Here is a 10,627-nt window from a genome sequence, read left to right on the forward strand (position 1 = left end):
ATCCGATATAAATATATATATATATATATGAAATTTTTATTGCCCTGGATTTAAATACTTCTTGAAGCTACAAATATTCCTGCTTTAATATCTAATTTATTCTGCCTTAAAATGTCCCCGATGGGGAATTATCACTGAAGGGCGAATTCTTTAAAATGATAAATGGATCAGACCTGTGCCTCCTTTCATTCCCCAGACACGGATACCTCTTGAGCACACCATTCGACAATTAAACCATTGAGCCTTAAGAATCCTACAAGCTAGTGCCGAATCCTTCCCTTCGTATTTCATCCGTCGAGCCAGGGAAATTACACTTGGCTTTGGTATTAGCCTACCTCCACCATTATAGCTTAATGTTACATTTGGAACACGCAGCTCTTACACCTCTCTCGGTGGCTCAATGATTTGACCGTCGAACGGAGTCGCTGGGTTGTACCGTATCGAGGGAATGAGACCTGGCGGTACCGATCCATTTATCATTTTAAAAATTCCCCTTGGTGATAATTCCCCTAGGGGATATTTCCAGTAGCTTGAATTAGAGTATTATATATATTTGTAGCTTTATAAATTTGTATAAATCATGGTGTGATAAAATTCATAATAAGAGCTGTGTGTTCCAAACGTACCAATGAGCTATTATGGTGGAGGTGGGTTAATTCCGAAGATATACTATTTCCTACTGCCGATGGGGCGTTTGATTACTAGGGCAGATTCGGCATTGACTTATACCTCTTTAGTGGCTTAATGGTTTGACCGTCAATGGAGCCGCTGGGAGGTACTTCGAGGGCCTGAGACCTAAATACAGGTACTGATCCATTGGTCATTTTAAAAATTCCCCTTCAGCAATAATCCTCTGGGGATTTCCTGAAATGGCAATTAGAATTAGTTTGTAGTATTGGGGACTTTATAGATATATATAATATATATATATATATATAATATAGATATATATATATATATATATATATATATATATATATATATATATATATATATATATATATATATATATATATATATATATATATATATATATGTATATATATATATATATATATATATATATATATATATATATATATATATATATATATATATATATATATATATATTATATTTTTACTATTTCCTTCGTTTATGGTTATTTTTTACAGGCCGGCAACGAAAACTTTATTTAACTGGCCTTGGAGTTCTGACTTGCGTAAAGGGAAGTCAAAAAAATAAGAAAAAGGGGTTTTTTTAGGAGCTGAAGGCCCTCCTTCATAAGGAAATTTTATCTAAACACTTGGGCTAAATTAAAGAATTATATTTACAAAAGCAAGCATTTGAAGGAAAATGGATAAGTAAATTGATAAAGGGCTTGCAACGCCTGAAGATCCTTCTGGGAGTCTTGATTACAGGTAGAGCACAAGCCAAGATGAGTCCACTGCAAATGGGTCCCTCTGCAAGAGAGATTTACACATTACATGCCAGTAAAGGAACAATTTAATACAGAATATGACTTGAGTTTGCACTGAGGGTGCCAAAGACTCGAGGAATGAATGACCACTTTTACACTCAAACACAGGACATTGAAAATGGCAAGGGCTAAACTGGCACAAGGACAGAAATGAAATGCTGGTACTCCAGGCTTTCTAAAGGGCAAACTTTTGTGACCGAAAAGTCTTTACTCCACTTTGCCTTAGGGGAAGCTGGTCTCTGACGAAGAAGGACGAGGGATGATCACACGTATGGCAGTGCCCTCGAGGATGACTGCAGTCTGGAGTCTGGAGTCGGGAGTCGGACGGGGAAAGAAAATCTTCTCAGCAATCTGCATCACCCGCCCACGTGCAGGATTCTTTCTGCGTCTGCATGTCTTATGCTATCACATCTAACTAACTGCTGCTTACTGTTCCTCTCCCTTATAAGGCACGCAGCCAGGGCTATGAGTCGTGTCCAAGGATGAATCACGGCCAGGTGTTCAGCGATTTGGGGGGGGGCGGGCTCTTCCCATGTCCTATGGGTGTAAGACAATTCGGGCAGCTTAACTTGCCTTTAGAAAGTCATTTTAAGAAGATTAGTTGGGCTAATCTTCTTAAGGGAGTGGCATAAAATATCTTCCTGGCCCCTGTTACCTATGTCATCTCAATATCTGTTCCAGGTAAAAAAAAATACAGATCGGAGTGTTGATAATACGATTGGCCATGTGGTTCTTAATAAACAAAAAGGGGTAAATTAGGCGGGAGGGCGGCACTCTGCGTGAGACGTCTGGGCTATTATAATAGCAAAACAGACTTCATAGAAGGAAGGGAAGAGGAAAAAGAAAAAAAACAATAATAATAATAATAATATCAAAAGGAAAAATTAACTGGATGTTACGAATGAAAACGTGACCCGCAATTGAACAGAATACACATCTCTCGAGCTTACGAAAGGGGCATTTAAAATCACAAGGGCAAGAGTCTATGACTCTGCAATTCATTAAAAGGAAAGATAAATAAATAAGTAAAAGAGAGTAAATGATATTGGCAGTAGAGCTAAGGGGAAAGAGTGAGGGTTTTATTGTGTTATGCGGGAATTTATCGTCCCTCGCCTATAAATTACAGCCCGGACTATCACTTCAGCCCCAGGGCGAGAAAGTGCACCTGAAGGGCATGACTCCTTCAGGAAGAGCTGACACGCACGCCCAGGTACCAAGGTATGGGTGCAAGGGCATGCCACTTCCCACTCTGTTATTCTTAATGATTTATACATTTGCGGGAATGGCATCCCGTATTTAATTGCCTCTTGTGAGGATAATTTAAGAAAAGGATTAAATAGGAAATGATAAGGGATAGAAGTTCCTGAGGAACGGAAGAACATACTGGAGGGCCTGATATCCCCTTCTGGATCAGAGGTGCCAAGACCTTCGAAAAATGAAATGGTGGTACAGGTGCCAGGGGAGCTCTAGAGCTCTTTGTAAACTACCGGGAAATTCTCACGCTCGTGGTAATTTCGCCTCGAACCTTTCTTAATGGGACAGTCGTCCTCGGCCGGGGAAGCGGAGGGCCTGAGACCGTAGGGCGGCACGGAGTGCCACCTGGGCCTGCCGCTGCGACAGCTGGTGCAGGAGTTTTCCATGCTGGTTCTACCCTGATCCGTCGCAGCTCTTGTAGTTCATCGGCCAAGTGAGATATGGCAGAATCCTGATTTGCAATTGCGTCAGCAACGGCTGAGGCAGAGAGGAGGCGGTCGGGGGCGGCGTGAGCCGCTCACAGGTATCAATGACCAGCTCAGGATGGGTTGCGAGGCTGCACCTGCAGGTGAGCTTCCGCTGTGGTCGAGAGGAACTGTCTCTCTTACCGACGCTGGTAAGCGGTGCCAGGCCGGGAGAAGAGAGGGGGTCCTGAGTTGGATCCCATGAATGGAGATCGAGGTAGTGCTCTGGCGTTGGCGCTAGGGCAGAGTCAGGCACTATTGGTCAGGACGGACGAAGTTCACAGCTCGGTGCATGCAAGTGGCACCGGCAGGAATTTGGCATCTCCAGGATGGAGATCTGATTGGGGCCCTGGCACTGGCACTGAGGCAGGGCCAGGCACTGGAAAAGGATCGGAAACCGATCGAGGGGGCCACTGTACATCGTACTTAGGTGGCACTGGTAGGGACTGCACGTCCTCCTGGTACCCAGGGGGCGCCAGTCTTGACTGAGGGAGAAGCAGGGGGAGGATTACTCATGCCCGAGGAATGAGTTGGGGAATGTGGACCCCTGGATTGTCGTGATTTCTGTGGGGACTGAAAGTCCTGTCCCAGGATGACGTCATAGCCTCCGGGGAGATGGCTTGCTACGGCAAGATTGCAAATTTTTGATTGTTGAGGTCTTATGACTCAATTGGACCGTAGGGAGTATCATCTTGAATTGATTTACTCACTCGATCGTGACGAGTTTTCGTCTATTGATGATAGCTCCATAGGGAACTCTGTCCCTTCAGATGAGGGAGATTTGCGCACCCGAGTCCTCGAATGCCGTGACTTGTCACGTGGGGTGGCTGCTTCGTAGAGGGGCCACATATATGGGACCTTTGGCGGGCGGGCCCAGTGACTTGGGATCTGTGACGGCCAAGGGGACGATGGGAGTACTGGATTTATGATTGCTCGGGCATTTCCCCCATGCATAAACCTTCCACGCCGTGCAAAAGGTCTGGCTGAAGTCTTTCCACGCTGCCCCTGTGGAGGCGCAGGCGAGTTATTGGGCGGGTTTCCGGGAGAGAGAGGCGCCGGTTTCTTGCTCTGGCACTGTTCGGAAGAATGCCCCCTTTTCTTGCAATAACGGCAAGTTACGGCCTTGCCTGAGTTCCCATTCTTAGGGGAATTTGCTCCTCCGAGGAGGGGCGGGGGATTTATTTTCTGCCCCGTGGATCCTTCTTGAGGGTGGTGAGTTTCCCACATGTCTGCTATCCAACAACACTCGGTGAGGATTGCTGGGGCTTTTTCCACTACATGAGTGGCGAGGGCAGGAGGGGCATAGTGCAGGAAATGCTCGAACTTAAATTTTTTTAGTACCTCGGCGGGCGCTTTCGTGGCTCCTTCTGGACTCGAGCCATTTTGCCAATGACCGCTCCGAATGGTACGCCCAAACGGACCAAGTCTGGCCTGCTTCTCTTGGCTGCTCTCCAACGTCTCCTCCACCGCTCAGGGGTAATCTCAGCACGCCAGAATCGCTTGGTGTACGGCTTCCCCGTTTCCCCTATCTTCTGCCGAAAGGGTGTTGTAGGCAACGAGTGCCTTTCTGCCCAGGAATTTAGTGAGAACAAGGGAGAGTTCCGTGGGGGAGAGGTCGCAGCACTCCAGGACTTGTTCGGCCCTTTCAAGCCATACTTCAGGCTCGGAATCCGTCCATTTTGGCATGAACGAGTGAGCTTGGCTGAGGGAACTCATTCCCGCCGCAGGAGGCGGGTGGCGTTCTGTCATTCTTATATCTGGAGCTCATGGGCGCTCTCTCTCTCTCTCTCTCCTGCTGTTCTTTCTCCCATTCTTGACGTTCTAAGTCTTCTCGTCTCTCTTGGGCAATTCTTTCTCTCTCTCTCTCTCCTCACGTTTTCTCTCTCTCTCTCTGCATGTTCTTTCTCCTTCTCTGCACGTTATTTCTCCTTCTCTGCACGTTCTTTCTCCTCTCCGCCTTGGCATCGTCCACTTCTTGAACCCAGTCTCTCAGATCTTGCCCGATAGTCCCATGTTCTTTCCAGCGGACATGTAGAATTTGAAGTCCTCGTTTTGTTGGGCTCTGGTATTAACCATCTTGAGGTAATGGTTATATGGACTGGACTTTCTAACGAATCAAATTAGTCTGAAAAGACTTAATCGCAGGAATCTGAAACACTCAATTGTTCAGACTGCAGGAGAATGGATCTGTCTGAATAAGACAGTTGATCAATAAGTCTTCTGAGGAGACTTTTTAAAATTTAATATGTCTCGGAAGATGTAACTGATTTTATGTCACGCTCGGACTTGGCCGGCTGTAGCATGAAATTAAGGAGTTGTTCTAACAAACTAGAATGATCAGTCCTGTAAGGGCTTAGATGTGTGAAATACACTAATATAATGTCTAAAAGGACTTAATTTTGGGTTTCAGCGGTGTAACGACCAGTGGGCCGTTATGCAGGTTCTTTAACATACTCAGGACGGGGCTGTCATGACTGACGGCAGATGCAACAAACAAAGGAGGGGAAAACAACAAAAACAATAAAATGAGCTTAAAATGAATTTATTTACAATATTTACAAGTGAGTCAGGTCTGGTAAAAAGATAAAAACCACAAATACAAAAAACGCCAAAAGGCAGCACTAAACAAAATCAAGTTAAATAAACAAAAAGTAGCTTTAAAAAAAAAAAGGCAAAAATAAACAACAGCAGGCAGAAAAAAAAAATACCAAACAATACGTCCTCCATCGGGGCACCAAGACAGCCCTCAGCTGTGCAACAGGGACAAAAACCCACCAACCAGAAAACCCCGATGGAGACGTCAGGACAGCCTCACGCTGTCAAAGATGAGCAGCTCGTGGTCACACGACTACTCATGGTCACACTCCACCTCTATGTCGTGCTCCACTTCGTAGGTGTGCTCCAATTTGCTGCTCAAAAATTCGACCAACGTCGACTCAAAAACTGCCTGCTGCTGCTGCCACAGCCGCTACCTTCGCTGCCTTACCAGACCCGACTGAAGACAGAAAAACGGCAGCTCACCACGAAAACATCAAAACAAAAAAAAACTTGAAGGTAAGGAGGCAGCAATCCACAAAGGGGGAACGAGCGGGGAACCAGCAGTTCCTGCAAAACCATCACTTAACGTGACACCTCCCACCTAAAAGAAAAAAAGATTATTTTTTTCACACTTCATGCTTCCTCAATGCCGAAAACCCCACCAGCCAAAAACAGAGCCGCCCTGTCACGGTCGCCATTGTAACGACCCGAGTGGGCCGTTATGCAGGTTCTTTAACATACTCAGGACGGGGCTGTCATGACTGACATAGATGCAACAAACAAAGGAGGGGAAAACAACAAAACAATAAATGAGCTTAAAATGAATTTATTTACAATATTTACAAGTGAGTCAGGTCTGGTAAAAGATAAAACCACAAATACAAAAAAAAACCAAAAGGCAGCACTAAACAAAATCAAGTTAAATAAACAAAAAGTAGCTTTAAAAAAAAAAAGGCAAAAATAAACAACAGCAGGCAGAAAAAAAAACCAAACAATACGTCCTCCATCTTGACAGCCCTCAGCTGTGCAACAGGGACAAAACCCACCAACCAGAAAAACCCGATGTAGACGTCAGGACAGCTTACGCTGTCATCAAAGATGAGCAGCTCGTGGTCACACGACTACCATGGTCACACTCCACCTCTACGTCGTGCTCCACTTCGTAGGCGTGCTCCAATTTGTTGCTCAAAAACTCGACCAACGTCGACCAAAAACTGCCTGCTGCTGCTGCCACAGCCGCTACCTTCGCTGCCTTACCAGACCCGGCTGAAGACAGAAAAACGGCAGCTCACCACGAAAACATCAAAACAAAAAAACTTGAAGGTAAGGAGGCAGCAATCCACAAAAATAACGAAACCAGCAGTTCCCGCAAAACCATCACTTAACGTGACACGCAGAAATTAGAAATTCTCGCCTTTTGCGACGTAGAATTTTTTGGAGTCTCTCAGGACTTGAATTTGGTTGAGGAATTGCCACATGCAACGTAGAATTTTAGTAGGGTCTCTTAGGACTTGGAATTTGGTTGAGGAATTCTCACCACGTGCGACATAGAATTTTAGGAATCTCTTAGGACTTGGAATTTAGGTTGAGAAATTCTCGCCTCGTGCAACGTAGAATTTTATTAGAGTCTCTTAGGACTTGAAATATGATTTGTCCCTTAGGACTTAGAAATTACTAACGGGAAAACCCCAGAAAAGAAAAATTTTACTGAGAATGAATGAAAAGGTTACACACGTGGGCATGGGGGGGAGGGGGGAGGTGAAAGGTCGTCTGACAATCACCAGAGTTATTTTTAGATTCTGTGTGAATGAACCCGTCTATTTATAGACTGTCTGGGACTCCGGGGAATTTCCTAGTCTTCTGAGAGGATAACAGTAAGATGACCCAGTAATTTTCCCTATAAGCGGAGTTTAAATTTTGCGTTCCTAACACCTAAATCGATTTTTAACTACACTGAGAGAAGTATCTTCAACAATGCAAGCTGATCTCGTCTTGTCCCACATGGGAGTTTATTCGCGCCTAAGTAATAATTCGCCAATCCGAAATGCGAAGTAAAATTTATCACGGAGGAATTTCATACTATTCCTCGTAGCAAAAAATATATGGCATAGATTTTAACACAGATTAATTTTGCACTATTCCTCGAAGCAAAGAATGGTTAGCACTGGTTATTTCCTAACTACCTATCCTGAAAGGCATGCATTAATGAATCTAATATGGTGGTTCTCTTCTCTCAGTGAATATATGCGTCCCTTTTTCTAATTCCTAGAAACAGTCACGATTGTAAAAAAAATTTTGCTAAGATAAACACATTACTTACGTGGAACTCTCTTGGTCTGTGCTCTTGATAACAGGTTCGGAATTTGTCTTGCACACAGCTTAGCTTTGCTAATTGCTGATTTGGCAAGTTGCAAATGCAATGAAGCAATAAAGGGGAAAATGCAACTTCAAAACGAGATCCTGGCCAGGTCGCCATTTTTACGTATTTCCCTGGGTTTATGGTATTTTACAGGCCGGCAACAGAAACTTTATTTAATTGGCCTTGGAGTTCTGACTTGCGTAAAGGGAAGTCGTAAAAAAAATCAGAAAAAGGGGAGAATTTAGGAGCTGAAGGCTCTACTTCATAAGGAAATGTTACGTAAACACTTGGGCTAAATTAAAGAATTATATTTACAAAAGCAAGCATTTGAAGGGAAAATGGATAAGTAAATTGATAAAGGGCTTGCAACGCCTGAAGATCCTTCTACAGGAGTCTTGATTACAGGTAGAGCACAAGCCAAGATGAGTCCACTGCAAATGGGTCCCTCTGCAAGAGAGATTTACACATTACACGCCAGTAAAGGAACAATTTAACACAGAATATGACTCGAGTTTGCACTGAGGGTGCCAAAGACTCAAGGAATGAATGACCACTTTTACCCTCGAACACAGGACATTGAAAATGGCACGGGATAAGCTGGCACAAGGACAGAAATGAAATGCTGGTACTCCAGGCTTTCTAAAGGGCAAACTTTCGTGACCGGAAAGTCTTTACTCCACTTTACCTTAGGGGAAGCTGGTCTCTGACGAAGAAGGACGAGGGATGATCACACGTATGGCGGTGCCCTCGAGGATGACTGCAGTCTGGAGTCTGGAGTCGGGAGTCGGACGGGGAAAGAAAATCTTCTCAGCAATCTGCATCACCCGCCCGCATGGAGGATTATTACTGCGTCTGCATGTCTTATGCTATCTCAACTAACTAACTGCTGCTTACTGTTCCTCTCCCTTATAAGGCACGCAGCCAGGTCTATGAGTCGTGTCCAAGGATGAATCACGGCCAGGTATTCAGCGATTCAGGGGGCCCTCTTCCCAGGTCCTGTGGGTGTAAGACAATTCAGGCAGCTTAACTTGCCTTTTAGAAAGTCATTTTAAGAGATTAGTTGGGAATCTTCTTAAGGAGTGGCATAAAATGTCTTCCTGGCCCCTGTTATCTGTGTCATCTCAATATCTGTTCCAGGCAAAAAAAGGGATATATCGGAGTCTTGATAATACATCGGCCTTGCAGTTCTTAATAAACAAAAGGGGTAAATTAGGTGGGGGTGGCATGTTATGCGATGCATCTGTTATTATAATATATATATATATATATATATATATATATATATATATATATATATATATATATATATATATATATATATATATATATATATATAACAAAAGTGAATGTCTGTATGTTTGTCCATCAAATCCGAACCGCTTGACACCTGAGTTCCCAGGTGAGTTGATGGGAGATGTTATTCACTTATACCTCTTTGTGGCCGACTGGTTGAGTGCGTCACTGTAGTCCTGATTCCTCATCCGAAAGGTTCGACCTCAAAACGGTGGACTTATTATCAACTAAAATTCCCTTCGTAACATATATGAAAATATATATAGAAATTGATATTAAATTTTGTAGCTTTTGATTGTTTGAATCACGGTGATGTGATAAATAGTCATTATGGCTCTTTGTAAACGCACTACACGGTCAACATGGCAGAGGTGGGTGGATATCGTCTCCAAACGCAAAACACCTGAGTTCGACGGGTGAGTTGATGGGAGATGTTATTCACTTATACCTCTCTGTGGCCGATTTCTGTTGGTGTGTCACTGTAATCCTGATTCCTCGTCCGTCACTGGTTCAAACCGGTGGACTTATTATCAACTAAAAATTCCCTCCGAAACATATATGAAAATATATTATTTCCGAGGTAGAGCGAATTGGATATTAGAGAACGTTTGTAGCTTTCATTGTATATGAATCACGGTGATGTGATAAATAATAATAATTAAAAAACGCATAACGGTCAACATGGCAGAGGTGGTGGATATCGCACAAAACACCTGAGTTCGACGGGTGAGTTGATGGGAGATGTTATTCACTATACCTCTTGCCGATGGAAAAAAGTCACTGTAGTCCTGACCTCGTTGTTGGTTCGACCCCATGGGACAAGATTATCAACTAAAAATTCCCTTCGGTAACATATAAAAATATATTATTTCGAGGTAGAGCGAATTGGATATTAAAGGACGTTTGTAGCTTTCGATTGTTATGAATCACGGTGATGTGATAAATAGTCATAATATGGCTAAAAAACGCACTACACGGTCAACATGGCAGAGGTGGGTGGATATCCCTCCAAATGCAAAACACCTGAGTTCGAAGTTGATGGGAGATGTTATTCACAAACCTTCTTTGTGGCCGACAAATACTGTAGTCCTGATTCCTCGTCCGTCGCTGGTTCGACCCACGGGACGGTGGACTTATTATCAACTAAAAACACTCTCGGTAACATATATGAAAATATATTATTTCCGAGGTAGAGCATATTAAAGGACGTTTGTAGCTTTCTGATTGTATATGAATCACGGTTATGATAAATAGTCATAT

Source organism: Macrobrachium rosenbergii, chromosome 53 (genome assembly GCF_040412425.1).
Source record: "Macrobrachium rosenbergii isolate ZJJX-2024 chromosome 53, ASM4041242v1, whole genome shotgun sequence".
NCBI classification, from domain to species: Eukaryota; Metazoa; Arthropoda; class Malacostraca; order Decapoda; family Palaemonidae; genus Macrobrachium; species Macrobrachium rosenbergii.